Below are 16,776 nucleotides of genomic sequence, written 5' to 3'. Positions count from 1 at the left end.
AAACAGCTGAAAGTAAAACAATTGTATCTTCGCCCTCACTAGGACGGTGTTACCAAACTCGAGATCTTTAGAAAATACCCCCCCTATCACGATTATCCCCAGAATTTTTCCCAAGTGTGTGTGTAAATGTATGAGCTAAGAAGAGTCAAAACTCTCCCTTCTGCGTTGCATGCTCTTCTCTATATATAGGCGTTTTAGGTGGGCCCAGCGAGGTATTGATAATGACTTTGTTGCCCTCAGCTGTAGACTCCTCTGTCACGCCACTTTTCTTTGTAAATTCTGCTCATTTTCACTCCTTTCTCTCACTAGACCATCTCCTTCCTTACTTCCTTGATCTAGCGCTTTTCTTCACACACCTGGCTTAGGAAACGTGTTAGACCCAGCAAATTATAACATTTTTTTGCGCATACCGATGCATGAAATTAGCCTTATCACTGCCCTTGGCCCATCGGGCTACTTCTTCAAAACATCGGGCCATGAGACCCTTGGGCTCGAAAGAGAGGCCCAACATTCACATATTTGTATTCTTAAATTCTTTCTCGTCGACTTGTGTGTAATTTATTTTGTAACTAGAGAGTAGCTTGATATGTATTCGGACATTCAAATTCTGAAATGTAACCTCATATTATTTCTTGACATTTATTGTATTTAATACATATAAAAGTAATTGTTTTTTTCCGGCCGACACCCTTCAATTTAGCAAACAAGCATTGTCATCGACTAATATTTCTGGTTCGAAAATAATTAGAAGAAACGAACGTTTCTCTGGTTTGACCTTAAATGTTAAGAAAAGGTAAATAAAAGAGCGGGTATTACAATGATATATTTTGTTATTTTAATATTTTCACAAGTGTACTTTTTAGTATTATTATATTGAAATCAAATGATATGGATTGTTGTCTTTTGTTGAATAATTACATCTTTTGGCCAAATATTAGTTGTCATTTACAAATGACAGTGTTCTCAATATGTAATATTGATTTTACTATTTCTTATAGATTATATATATTTTGTTGTAGGAATACCTCCTAAGTGAGTGGTTTGTAGTTCCCAATGAATTATATTATTTTAAAAATCATTGGTTTTACTGTAGTATAAAATCAATCAGAAGTTATTAGTACATTGTATATTGCGGTGTAGGAACACCAGTTAAGTAGAAGATTGTATTTTCCAATGAATAAATATATTGTATATTAGTTCAGCTTATCAAAGCGTAGAAAACTCAGCTCGGAAATGAAGAAAATCGAGAAATCTATCAAGTTGGTAACTAACAAATTGTGCGAAACAATTGATATTTCAGGTATGTATGTAAAATTAACACGGTATGTGAGAATTTTTTTTTGTTGTTTTGTTATTTTGTTTAGCTATGTAGATTATTGAGATTTTCGGGATATGATGAAATATAAATTGTAAATATTCTATTTGTGTCTGAATATAATTTGTGAATTGAATTGATTTGAATATTTTTTTTCTTTTGGTGGGAATTTTATTTTGATATTTTGTTTTGTTTTAATCGAAATTATATTTTGTATTTACGGAGATCATTTGTTTAATATATTTAAAATAGTTTTATGTTAGCTTTTGATATTTATGTATTATTCATACTTGACTATTTACTAATTAGATTTTTGATAATATATTTGTAGGTAAATCTTCGTTATTGTCTAAAGGTGTTAATATTTGGGAAGGTACTCCCATTCGAAAATTTAAATTATTTGAACATTATCTGAAGTTCACAGCGGATTCTTGGAATGGTGCTGTTATACATGGTATTTTCTGATCTTATGATTTGTTAAGTTAATTTAGATATTTTCATTGTAGTTGTTATTCATTGTGTTGTTGGCATTATTTCATTATTGTCTTGTAGGTGTTAACATTTGTGGTTTGATTGAAGTTGATCAACGATCATTTTTTAAAAGTTGTAATGACAATGAGTTTACTTTTGAAGGTAATATTTACATTATTTGTTTTATTCTTTTTGTTCATTTTGTTGTGTTTTACATAGCAATTAATTTTGACAGGTGTATCTTCGTTAGTATTTAAAGGTTTGGATGTTTGTGAAGGAAGACCTAATAAAAGATTTAAATTGTTTGATAGTGATCTTAACATTACAATGCTGTCTATAAATGGTATGTTCTATATATATCAAATTAGTTGTATAGTTTAGTTTTTAAATTTGTTCTTTGAAATTACTGAATTTTTATTTATTAATTAATTATAGGTTCTTCAATACCTTTGTCGAAAGAGATGGATCAAGGTTTATTGGGTGGAGCACATATTGATATTGTTATTAAGAGATCTAACTTTTTAAATTATTTTTTGTTTGTTTTTGTATATTCGTTTTATTGTATATATGTAAAGTTAACTTTTGTATATTTTTTTTTTGGGTGATAAAAATATAATATAGCATCTACGAGTGCGATTTTAAAAGATGGTGTTTATCGTGATGTAAGAAGTAGTGTGCTTCCATCTACTTCAAAAGATATTAATAGGAGTTGTGACATGTTGGAACACAACATTTTTCCTGTTGAAGGTAAGCGTTTATATCTATTTGTTGTGTAAGTTTTTATCTTTGTAAGTTCAAGATTCTTTATTTTATTTTCTTCTTAGTTTTTATTGTTCTTTGTAAATTAATAAATTTATTGTATATAATGCAGGGTATCTCGACGTTGGTGATCCAACTTATGTTTGTTCACATTGTAGTGCTATGTTTTGGTATGATGAAAGATTGAAAAGGTCTGCTAAAGATAAAAATCCAAAGTTTTCTAGGTATTGTGCCAATGGTAAAGTACAACTACCGAGTTTTGAGGATCCACCTATACTTCTCAAGGAGTTGTTTTTTGGAAATGATAGAAAGTGTAAGCATTTTCAGAAGAACATTCGTACTTACAATAGTATGTTTGGATTTACTTCTATGGGTGGAAAAGTTGATAATAGCATTAATGATGGGCATGGTCCTCCAATTTTTCGTTTGCATGGTCAAAACTAACATCTTATTGGTAGTATGATGCCCGTAGTAGGTTGTCGGCCTAAATTTGCTCAGTTGTATATTTATGATACGGAGAATGAAGTTCTTAATAGAATGTTGGCTGTAAGGTATGAGTTTTTTGTTTTTGGTTGATTTTATTTTATATCTTATTTCTATTACATTAATTTGATTTAATTAACATTATTTTTGTTAGGTCTGAGAAAGATTTGAAATCTTTGCATGATGATTTAGTTTTGGAAATTCAACAAATGCTTGATGAGCATAATCAATTAGTGAAAACTTTTCGGATGGTTAGAGAAAAGTTACATGAAACTGATGAAGTTGTGAAATTGAGGTTGATTGGAAAAAGGGGGAAAGATGGCAGGAGATATAATTTGCCAGTTGTATCTGAAGTAGCTGCATTGATTGTTGGTGATATCGATGAAAATACAAGTGATAGGGCTATCATAGTTGAACTTCGCACAGGACATCTGAAAAGGATTCATGAGTTACATCCAACATATCTTCCTTTACAATATCCATTGTTGTATGTATATGGTGAAGATAGTTATAGGGATGATATTTGTTTTTCAGAATCTGTTGTGGGTTTGGGTTATTCTCGCAGAAAAATAAGTGCAAAAGAATATTTTGCATACTATTTGCATGACAGAATGAATTGTTTGTCATTAATTTTGTCGTCTCGATGATTGTTTCAACAATTTATTGTGGATGCATACACGATGGTTGAAGCTGGCAGATTGAAGTATATCCGTTCTCATCAAAAGAGTTTGCGATGTGATTTGTATAAAGGTCTGTCAGATGCGTTGTTAAGTGGTGAAACAGATGGTACTAAATGTGGCATGCGAGTTATTTTGCCTTCAAGTTTTACAGGTGGTGCCCATATATTCAAAGTTATCATGATGCAATGGCTATTTGCAAGTGGGCTGGATATCCAAATTTGTTTATTACATTCACTTGCAATCCTAAATGGCCTGAAATTTTAAGGTTTGTTGATAGCAGGGGGCTAAAATATGAAGATCGTCCTGATGTTGTTTCGAGAATATTTAAGTTGAAGTTAAATAGTATGATCAAAGATTTTCGTTGTAATAAAGTTTTTGGTGATGTAGTAGCAGGTCAGATTTATTGTATATTTATTTTAGTTGTTTTTAATCTGTTCTTAATTTTTTACTTTTTATTGTTTATAATATGTTTTTTTTTATGTTGCAGTTGTTTATACTGTGGAATTTCAAAAACGTGGTTTGTCTCACGCTCATATTCTTCTGTTTTTAGCCAAGAAGAAAAAACATCCTGAGCCTGCAGATATTGATGAAATTATTTCTGCTGAAATTCCAGATTCTGAACTTGATGAAGATTATTATAAACTTGTCTCTGAATTTATGGTGCATGGCCCTTGTGGTGTAGCTAGGCGTGATTCTCCTTGCATGTTTGAAGGTAAATGCAGTAAATATTTTCCAAAAAAAATTTTAGATGCTACAAGAGTTGATGATGAGGGTTATCCAGTTTATAGAAGGAGGAATAATGGTCGAACTATTTGGAAGAGTGGGATACCTTTAGATAATCGTTATGTTGTTCCTCATAACCGTTATTTGTTGATGAAGTATGGAGCTCATGTCAATGTTGAATGGTGTAATCAATCTCGGTCTATTAAATATTTATTTAAGTATGTTAACAAAGGTAATGATCGTGTGACTGCGTCATTTTATAATACTGCAAGAGATGCTGATTCAATGAAAGAAGTTGATGAAGTCAGTATGTATTATGATTGTAGATATATTTCGCCTTGTGAAGCTGCATGGAGGTTGTTTGGATTTGAAATACAGTATAGAGATCCTGCAGTGGAAAGATTAAGTTTCCATTTACCAAATGAGCAAACTATTATATATGACGAGTCAACTGGTTTAGATGATGTGATGACTCGGAATAGTGTTAATGAAAGTATGTTTTTAGGTTGGTTTGAGGCGAATAAGAAATATCCTTATGCTAGAGCGCTGATATACTCAGATTTTCCAAATAAGTTTGTTTGGAGATCTGCTAGCAGAGAGTGGACACCTCGAAAATAAGGTTTTGTGATTGGAAGGTTGAGATTTATTCCACTATGTTCTGGTGAGTTATATTATTTGAGATTGCTCTTGAATATTATTCCTGGTGCTACTTGCTTTGAAGATTTAAGAAGTGTCAAGGGTGTTCAATATTGTACGTTTAGGGATGCATGTTACGCCTTAGGATTGTTGGATGATGATAAGGAATATATTAATGGTATTATGGAGGCAAGTGAATGGGCTTCTGCTTCTGCATTAAGAGATTTGTTTGTAACGTTATTATCCTCTGACTCTATTTGTCGTCCTGAGGTTGTGTGGGACAGTTGTTGGAGTGTATTGTCAGATGATATTATTTATAGACAGCGAAGAGTGCTAAGGCATCCAGGTAATGTAAATTATTATTATATTAATTTTTTGAGTTTTGTTTATTTGATTTTGTTTATGTCATGTTGTATTTGTTTTTCAGATTTGTTACTCACTGAAGAGGATAAACGAAATTATGCATTAGCAGATATTGAAAAGGCCTTGGTGAAGGTGGGAAGGAGTTTAAATGAATTTCAATCAATGCCATTTCCATCAGAAGATTATTTTCAGCCTTGTCAGAATAGGTTGATAATGGAGGAGTTGTCATATGACCGAGAAGGATTAGCTAGAGATCATGTTGTGTATGTCTCTAAATTTAACGATGAACAACGGCATGTGTATGATTCTATAATTCAGTCAGTTGATTCTGGAGGTGGGGAAGTATTTTTTTGTATGGATCTGGTGGTACATGGAAAACTTTTATGTGGTCATCTTTGTCTGCTGCTATTCGGTGTAGAGGTGAAATTGTGTTAAATGTTGCCTCAAGTGGAATTGCATCGTTATTGTTACCTGGTGGGAGAACAGCTCATTCTCGGTTTAAGATTCCAATTAATGTAACTGAGGATTCATTCTGCTGTATTAAACAAGGAAGTGCACTTGCTGAGCTTATTGTTAGAACAAAATTGATTATTTGGGATGAAGCTCCAATGATGCATAAACATTGCTTTGAAGCTTTGGATAGAACCCTTCGTGATATAATACGTTGTTCAAATCAAAGCAGGGCAGATTTACCATTTGGTAGTATAACAACTGTTTTTGGTGGTGATTTTCGGCAGATTTTACCTGTTATTCCTAAAGGTAGTAGGCAAGATGTTGTAAATGGCAGTATCAATTCTTCTTATATTTGGGATTATTGCAAAGTTTTGAGGTTGACAAAGAATATGAGATTATTGAATGTTGATAATGGTATTGAAAGCTTGGAATTAATTGAATTTTCTAAGTGGTTGATAGATGTTGGTGATGGTGTTGTTGGAGATTGTACAGATGGGTATGGTAAAGTAGTTATTCCAAGAGATTTGTTGCTGGAGTATACTACTGATCCTTAGCAAAGTATTGTTTCTTCGACCTATCCAAGATTTGGACAAAATGTTGAAGATTTGAGTTGTTTACAAGATCGTGCTATTTTAGCTCCAACTTTAGAAGTTGTTGAAATGGTTAATCAGTATATGATGTCTCATAATTGTTTGCAAGACTATACTTATTTAAGTGCTGACAGTGTAGTTGGATCTGATTCACGTCCGGGTGTTTTTGAGGAGGTTCACACTCCAGAACTATTGAATGGTATACGTTGTTCTGGTTTACCAAATCATAAATTACATCTTAAGATTGGTACTCCTGTGATGTTATTGAGAAATATTGATCATGATTCTGGATTGTGCAACGGTACTAGATTGGGGATTACTAGACTTGGAAGTCATGTTTTGGAAGCAAAAGTGCTCTCTGGTCGTTCTGCAGGCCATTTAGTGTTGTTACCACGGTTGTCTCTCAGTTCTTCTGATTTAAAGTTGCCTTTTAAGTTTCAACGTCGACAATTTCCATTGATTGTATCTTATGCAATGACAATTAATAAAAGTCAGGGACAGTCTTTATCTCATGTTGGACTGCTTTTGAAAAATCCTGTATTTACTCATGGGCAATTTTATGTTGCTATCTCAAGAGTTACAAGTCGCAGTGGGTTAAAAATATTAATAGTTGGAAGAGAAGAGGAGCATTCTGATGTTACCGACAATGTTGTATACAAAGAAGTATTTCGTAATGTATAATATATTTGTATCTATTTTGTCTTTGTTGATAATTAATGATTTTGTTAGAGTGATATATATCATTAGTTTGGTGGTTATCCTTAACATTTACATATGTATCGATTGCTGTGTTTATTTATTTGGTTTCTATATTGTTGAAAACCATGTGTCATGGATATAATTTTGTGGAGATATATCATATCATTAAAGTATTTTGTTTGATTTTAGTACAAGTTGATTATTGCGTTTGTTTGTTATAAGTGTGATTCATAATTTAAATATAGATTTGTTGAAAGATATTTTACTGCTAAAGATTTCTTTTGTTGAATTGAGAGATATGTTACTATTAAAATATTGTGATTTTATAAACTAATGTTAATAATTAATTTTGAATATCAAAGGTATATGTAAAAAATGTTGGATATATTGAAATAATATATTCAACTTTGATTTATAGTATAATATTTGATTATATATTCAACTTAAAGTTAAATTTTAGTAGTTCAAAATGACTGAAAGCTTTGATGTTGCATGGACGTGTTTATCATCATCATAGATACATATGATAAAGTAGAGGTGCTCAAAATAATTTGTTTCAATTTAATGTTTACTGATACAAAATATGATTAAAATATTTTGTTTGATTTTAGTATGAGTTGATTATTGCGTGTGTCGATTATTTGTCTTATTCATAATTGAAATGTAGATTTGTTGAGAGTTACGGTACTGCTAAATATTTCTTACTATGAATTCAAAGATATGTTACTATTAAAATATTTTGATTTTATAAATTAATATTAATAATTAATTTTGAATATCAAATGTATATGTAAAAGATGTTGGATATATTGAAATAATATACTAATATTGATTTATAGTATAATATTTGATTATATTTTCAACTTAGAGTTAAATTTCAGTAGTCCAAAATGATTGAAAGCTTAGATGCTGCATGGATGTGTTTATCATCATATATACATATGATAAAGTAGAGCTGCGCAAAATAAATTGCTTCAATTTAATGTTTACTATTACAAAATATTTAATCAAATTAACCAAAAAGAGAAGCAAAGGTGTTGATTTTAGGAGTAGGTACCTGAATGCAAAAGAAAAATACAATGTTAATAATTTGTTAAAGAATGATGATAACTTTAGCATCATGGTGGAATATCATGTATTTTTATATAAATGTATAAAAAAATTTGCTACCTGTCCTTATGGTTGAATAGCAACTCTGAGAACAATGCATGGATCTTCCAATAGCCAAAAAGTGACAACTTTGCCCATTCTCAATTTATTTTCTTTGTAAAAGATTCTCCATCCATTAGTGAAAAACATGCGGCATCCAATTTTTCTTAGCCTCATTGCATAATGATGTCCATTGATTGTGAGAAATACCTTTTGGTTTTCTTCTTGGCTGAGTTGTTTTGTCCAGAATGAGTACAGAAGTTCCTTCAATAAATAAATTTAATAATATTATATAAAATTGAGTGAGTATATTTAAAAAATAATATTTCTGTAGATTTAACTCGGTTAATAAATAATACTATTAGAAATATAAGGTTAGGAAGTTACCAATTTATATTTGTTGTTTTCCTGAATTATCACACTGAAAGAAGGTCTTCCTTGGTAATTCAAATAGTAATCTTCATACAGCAATATACCTGAAAATTTTCAATATAAATCAAATATTTGTTAACTTATTAGAAATAATATTTCTTTAATAAAATTTTTGTTTAGTTTTAGTTTAAGAATATATTACCTGGGATGGTGGGTGGACTCTTGATACTTCCACTTTTGTCAAAGATATCAACTTTGAACACTCCATTGTCGTTGTATTCTAGAACTAAACTATCTTCTTCTCTAACTTTATTATCATCAAGAAATTCTTTTCAACCATTTGTTAAGACGTAATGATTGTGATTATAATGGGCTTCGATTTCCCATTGAATTGGAGTTGAATCCATTGCTATTTTGTTGTCGGTTGGAATGTTGCAGTCTGCAAATTCCGTAGGTAGTTTCTGTACAAGTTTAACAAATTTGTTTTAGTTAATTAAGAAAGTAATGAATTGGTGTTTACAGTTTAATAGAACAATAGAAACTGGTTTTGAATATTACCATGGTATTTCGTTCGAGTGTCGTGTGTCTATGTATGCAGAATTTTCGTTTTACTCCCAAGCTTGTGTTTGTTGATGATGTTTGGCTTGAAGTAGACATTTTGAATCTGTAGTTGTTTTCTTTCAGAGAAGTTTTAAGAGGGGAATGAGATTTGTGTAATTTGAAACGATTGGTTGGTAATATAAATAGTTTGATTGGTTGGGACTTGGGAATGTTAATAGATTAACAGGGATGATGTAATGAGTATTTGAATATTCTGAATTTTGAAAATAGGGTTTTTATTTTCAAATCTTATTTAATATAGGATTGCAAATATATGTAATTATATTTTGTAAATTCATTTGATGTTAGTATTAGTAAATATCTTGAAATTGTTTAGTAAGTTATATTTTTGACAAAATAAAAGAATTACCTTAATTTACGTAGTGCTTTTTAAAAGTTATTCATATTCTGTTAATATGTGATTGTAAAAGTTATTCACGTTCCAAAATAAAAGAATTACCTTAGTAGATTACCTTACTATATGGTTTCAATTCACATTCCATTAAAAGTTAGTTTCCTTTTTAAAATAAAGGAATAAAACATCCAGTTATTTTTACGTAATGTTCTTTGTATGTCGTACAATAATTGTCACTCTCATTATTGTCCTTTAAGAAATATAACGAGAAGTTAGTTAGAAAAGTTAGTGTACTGTGTGACCTATTTATTACTCTCGATGTTCCATTAAAAATGAAACGTTTCCTAAAACAACAAATCAGGAAACAACTGTGTCTCTACTTTTTCATCTTTCTTGCTTTACTCTCTCCTCATCAACTCACAAAACAACACTACATAAAATTCTGTGCCGATTCGCAAATGTTTCATTTTAAGTGGGATGGAGGGAGTATTTATGGTAAAAACTGTGACAATAATTTTGGGATGAACTGAAATGGAAAAGATTGACAATTATTCTGGGATGGATAGAGACGTGGAGTGATTCCTAGGAGTACTTTTTTCTCTATGTTATTAACTTTTCAGTTCCTATATTTGTTTAACTTAGAATCAGAGTTTTGTTTTATCCAGAGATATTTTAACTCAGGTTTTGTTATTTTTGTTTTGTTTTTCATGTCTGATATTATTTAGTTTTGTTTTTTTGTTTTTTTCAGAGATATTTTAACTCAGATTTTTGAATCAAGAGTAAATGCTTGTATATTTTGGTTTTATGAATGATTAAATTTATAGTATATACTGTATATTTTTCGTAGTATGCATTGATGTTATTTTACATACATAGGTACAAATCAATTTTGACAATGCATGTATTTTGGGAAGATGTGTTTTCTTGGGGTTGTAGATTGTGTATATCACCGATTAGCAATGAAAATATATTTTGGATTTTGTCAATATTGATGTGAAAGTGTAGTCAGTATGTCGTAGGGTCATAATGGATTTGTGTAGTAGGTGTCATCATTATACGTAGATTTGTTTTATATTTGGTTAATTTTCAATATTGAATGGATTTGTATTGTTTAAAGTTACGGAACATAAATTTTGGTTTAAAGGTAATATATATGTATTTGCAAAATTTTAAATATGTAGTACTCCATATATGATTTGTAATGGTGGTAATAATTTTATTATGAAAAATAATAATATTTTAAACAATATATATAAATTTAATTCATATTTTATTTAGCAAATCATATGCTACTACTAAAATAACTAGCAAAATATCCAATGCAACAAGTTAAATATATATACATAATATAGTTACAATAATTTGAAGCGATAATGATTTTTTGTATTTTGTTAAATTTTATTTTGATTGGATGAATGAATAAATTTATACTAATAAGTATTTGATATCGTAGTATGTATTGATAATATTTTATATAGATATATGTTAGTTTTGACTATGCGTGAATTCAGGGCAGATTTGTTTTATCGAGATTGAACACATTTTATTATATCCGATGAGATATGAATTTTTTTTTTTTGGATTTTATCAGTAATGATCAATTGCCGACAAAGTCATAATTGATTTCAATAGTAGAGGAATTGTCATCATTATGTGTATTTATTTTAGGCAAGAATAATTAGCAAAATAGGCAATGTAACAAGTTAAATATAAATCCATAGTATAGTTACAATAATCCGAAGAAAGTTTAATATACTGAAGTTGTTGAATCATTCATACGTAATCTGCAAGATGTTTGGGACGAGATGTTTTCCGAGGTACTCTAGACTGTGATGATGGAACAATGTCTTTCTCTTTTGTTGTTGTGGTGCCATTGTTGGATTTTCCAATGTTTTCAGTTACTTCATTCGATGGTTGTGTAAAATCTGCAGCAAGATAGTTTATGTTAGTATATATACAATCATAAGTAAGATTATCATTAATTAATTTGATAAGGATATAGAATAGAACAATGATTAAAAAGAATCGCACCTTTAGGGAAATCAACCTTCATTCGAATACCATTGTTTTCAGAGAAATGTATTATGAATGTATCCTCACCAACATATATGAAAGTCAATAAAGTAGGAATTCCAATGTTGTTATCAACCAAAAACTTCTTCCAACCCATTGATAGATAAGTTCTGGTATGGTGGCGTTTTTTCACTTTTTCTAAGTGAATTTTCCATTCTGAATTTGAAGAAATTTTTAGGATGCATTCCCTTTCTGGTATTATATTTCCGTACATATCCTCAAACTGTTGTGGAAATGCCTGTGATATACAAGTGACATATAAAAGTTATATAAGTAATTAAACCACTATTTCAATTACCTATAACAATAATATAACGATTATTGACAATGCAGATATCATTCTAAATTAAACGATGATTATTTAGATCAAATGTATGATTAAAGTTAATGTAACGCTTAAGTAATAGTTTGGTTACATTAAAAGTTGAAAAAAAAATTAGAAAATTATTCTGGAATATAATTATAGATATTTTTTAGTAAAAGCTGATATTTTGTATGATGTCACAAATAATATTACTAATAAAATTACAGATTCTATTTTATTATTGTAAATTTAAAAAGGATTGAATTCTTGTGATGATATGCATAATATTCAGTGTCATATTAAATAATAAAATATATGTTCATCTACTATATAAATTATCTGCTACATGTAAAACAGGTTTAGTGTCAACTAGAGATTGTTATATGTTTATGTAACATGAATGAATATTAAAGTTTTACTTGCGATAATCATGACATTAATTAAAATATTTGTTGCAGATGAAATGTATAAATTGTAAAAGCAAACAATTCTTACCATCATTTTTGCATGTCTAGAAGGGTTGTACACTTTTTGGAAAGTTGGTCTCCATTTGCATAGTATTGCTATTGTTTCAGAAGAAACTTTTGTTGTGCTATAATATTCAAAATAACAAATACAAGTTTTATATGTTGATATAAAATTTTGAATATATTTAAACAGATGATGTTATACATGAATGAAGTAATATAGTAATAAATTTTTTTCTTAAATATTTAAATTCTTACCGTGTTATCTCTTCAGAATACTCATCTTCATCTTCATATACTGCCTTCATTTTATTTTTTTCTTGTGATTTTTGGTTTGACTTTTGTTCCCATTTGCTTGATTGTGGTGTTAGAGTAATGAAGTCTTCAGGATTGTATGTGGCTCCATCTTCAATCCAGCCATAGCACGGGCGATTAGCTCTCGAAATGTCTGGGTGTGTATAATTTGACATTGTATGTTGAACAAATATTATTTTGGTAGCAATATGAAGTATAAGTAGTGTGTTACTATTAAATAGTAGGAGTTCTTTTTATACGATGTGATTAGTTGTGAAATGACATGCGGTCAGTTTTTGCCAGCATTGTAAATATTTTATCTATTCAATATCTTTTACAAGAGCTAGCAGTCTTTTTATTTTAGTTTGATTGTTTTCAATATGGAGTACTATATATTTAAGAACTTGGTCAAGAATTAGATTTGTGTAAAATTTAAATTTTGAGTTAAACTTTATTTGAGCTTAAAGTTGAACTGAGATTACGTATTATTTAGTTGAGGTTCAAATTATAAAAAAAAATTGTATAATTCATGTTTTGCACCTATAATTTTATTTATGTACTATAAAGTAGAAAACTGAAATTTATGATTTAATTAGTTGATTTTAATCTTTGTGGGATAAGTCATATTTTGATCAAAGTTAATTATTTATTGGTTGTTTACCCTTAATTTAATACTAATGTAATTTTATTTTTGATTACGAGATGCATACAATAAGATTTGCATTTATAATTTTAATTTAATGTTATTAGTAGTACTTCTGTCGTTTCAAGTAATTTAATTTCTACTACCAGAGGTGCCTATAATATTTATTGGATTGAACGTGTCATCATTGAGTAAATAGAGTGTAAGGGTGATAATACATAGGGTTCTATATTTATAGATATAATAATTAACTGTTATTTTCTTTTGTAGGTTCAGTAATTATTCGTTGTTTTCAAGACAAAATTGTGCGTGTATGCTAAGTATTATTAATTGCAAAGATATATAGAGATACTTGTATACTGAATTGTACGAAGAAATATACGTTTTATGCTACCCTAGACATAATTTATTGTGTGGACATTTAAGATTGATTTTCAAATTTATATTAAATGTAAATTACTTATAATCCATCGGTGTAAAAATACTTTAACTAAATATTTGTTGTAAAATATTCTTCTTTATTGTATTTTGTCTTTGTTTGTTTTAATTTATTGATTTATTCTCTCTATTGATTTCATGTGTGTTATTTAAAATTATTGGTAACTGTGTCTACTTTAAAAAGTATAGTTGTGCTCTTGCCGATTTATTTTCTCCTTTTCCTTTCTCTGTTAATAGTGAAAAACATTTCTTAAGAAGATTTTCAGTTACGACGCAAAGAAAAGCAAACAGAGGTAAAAATTTGTATTGTTTTGCTTGAGGAAGAAAATTTTGTATTCTTTACAAAAATTGGTAGTATTTCAAAGTGATTTGTTATAATAAATTTTATATGAAAAAACCCTTATATATTTGAAGTACTCATACTTTTAATGGATATTGTAGTAGTTCTATTTTAAGTTTGTAATTGTTTGGATAATAAAGTCTGATTTTTTGTAGTATAAAATGTCAACTTCTGATGGGGAATCTTCTTCAAGTCCTACCTTTGATGTGCAGCCGAAGATCTGCCTTCATGTGAACAGGAATTTCAATTTAAATACATTAGTAAGATCTTAAAGTTAGGATTTCATTATTTGATTATAATGCCACTTATCAAAATATTGTTTATTGAAACAATTATTTGATTTTTTTTTTTTTTTTAATAGGTACTGCCTCCTAATTTTCTAAGAAGTGATTCGTGCTTAATACCTAGAGAGTGTAAAATAATGATGTTTTCTACTCAATTTCAATGGGAAGTTGAAGTTTATTTTCGTCACAGATGTTATTTTTTGTTATATGGATGGAAGAATTTTATTACTGAGAATAACGTTGTAGTGGATGACACAATAACTTTGGAGTATAAAGGTGGTGGGTTGTTCATGGCTGATATCTACGCGAGTCATGGCTTGATCAAACCTGCACCAAGATTACCAAGTAATTGTTTTAACTACTTATAAGTTGATTTCAATTTAAATATGTATAATGTTTAATTATATTTAATAATTGAATCTTATTGTGTAATTTTAGGTATTTTACAAAGTTCAGCATTCCTTCAGAGCCGTTTGCATGGACCTTCTTTTAGTATTGTCATACAAGAAGAAAAGCGTTATGAGTTGGTAATTTTTGATGTTGTATGATACTCTTTATTACTATAATATATTACTGTTTATTAGTAATAATATTATTTATGAGTAAGGTATGTTTCTAATAGTTTATTAATAATATATTTCGTTTTATATATTTGTTTATAAAAGATATGTTTTTTTATCAAAGTAAATCTCTTAGATTAACATATTTTGGTTGTTTCGATTGTTTTATGTATGATTAAAAATTTTAATTTGAATATGATATCGATATTTTGTTTTTCAAATGTAGGAACTACCATTTTCATTTTGGAGACAACATCTACCTGAAAGCGATGAAGAAATTCATCAAGTTGTTCTTACGTGTGGTTTGCGATATTTTTCTATGAAAGTAACAGAATGTGATGATGATTTGATAATTTTGCATAGTGGTTGGAGAATTTTCTATGATGAAAATGGTTTGGAAATTGGCAGCACAGTTACTTTTATGCTCTTACCAGATCCATACATCATTTTCAAGGTTACTATTGAACCATGATATTTCAAACTTTGATGATGTAAATTATTTTCATTGTTTGTGTAATTTTTGTTTGTTATAATTCTAAGATGTTTGTGTTTAATAGTATGAATGTTTAACTAATTATTAATTATGTCGTATGATTATATGTTTAGCTCTATGGTTTTGAGATGTTGTAGAGGTTGGATTATCATTGTGGTCTAACATGGAAGTTTTGGCGTTATGGCTCATATAGTATGTTTATATGTAAAAAAAAGTTATAACAGATTCGATGATAATACATTTATATCAGTCATTTATACTCTAATATTTATTGCAGTTATTGAATCTATGATATATTGTACTATTGTTTTATGCGTGTATGTATGAGATATATTTTTGGGGTTTAGAGTTTCAATGTATTATTGGGTTACATTAAAGGTCGAAAAATAAAATTTAGAAAACTATTCTGCAATATAATTATAGATATTTTTTAGTAAAATCTGATATTTTTGTGTGATGTCACCAATAATATTGCTAATAAAATTACAGATTCTATTTTATTATTGTAAGGTAAAAAAGGATTGAATTCTTGTGATGATATGCATAATATTCAGTGTCATATTAAATAAGTAAATATATGTTCATCTACTATATAAATTATTAAATAATTATATGTTTATGTATTTAAAAAGTTTTTGTCATTAAGATTTGTCGATTCGTTTTAGATTGATTGTTATGTTTTCAATGTAGTTCAGTTGTTTTGTTTTGTGTAAGTTGTATATTTTTGTATGCATCGCATGTTATTCATATTTATATTTATGTTTACATTTAATTTATATACTTTGAATAATTGGATGAATAGTAGTAATAATGTTAAGTGTATACTTTACTTACAACAATTTTGAAGTAATTTCGGCCGATTTAATATTATACTTGCTATTTATGTTTAACCATATGAAAATAGTAACTAATACAAGAAAATAATATCATACTATAATAGTCAAATAAGGTATAATAGTGTATTGATAGTAATAAATATAAAAGCATAAATCTATTTTATTGGTTAAAACTTAATAACAACGGATGGTGCATAAATATTGGTTAAATAAGTGATTTCATCCTAAATTTCTCCTTAAAACCGAGAATTTAGGGTGTAGGTTATCTCTATACCATTACCATTTGATAAATATTTCTACATCACTATATTATTGAAATTTAACAAATATTTTTTGCATTTATATGTAATTTGCAAGATATGTATTTATCCCAGTTTCTGCACTATTATTTATTTA

General features: G+C 28.7%; 1 pseudogene; it reads left to right on the top strand.

The window, feature by feature from the left end:
• Positions 1-2,502: 2,502 nt before the first annotated feature.
• On the top strand, positions 2,503-7,154 carry LOC125221224 (annotated as a pseudogene).
• The last annotated feature ends 9,622 nt before the right edge of the window (positions 7,155-16,776 follow it).

The sequence above is a fragment of the Salvia hispanica genome, chromosome 4 (genome assembly GCF_023119035.1).
Source record: "Salvia hispanica cultivar TCC Black 2014 chromosome 4, UniMelb_Shisp_WGS_1.0, whole genome shotgun sequence".
Taxonomy (NCBI): Eukaryota; Viridiplantae; Streptophyta; class Magnoliopsida; order Lamiales; family Lamiaceae; genus Salvia; species Salvia hispanica.
This window is presented reverse-complemented; position numbering and strand designations above follow the sequence as displayed.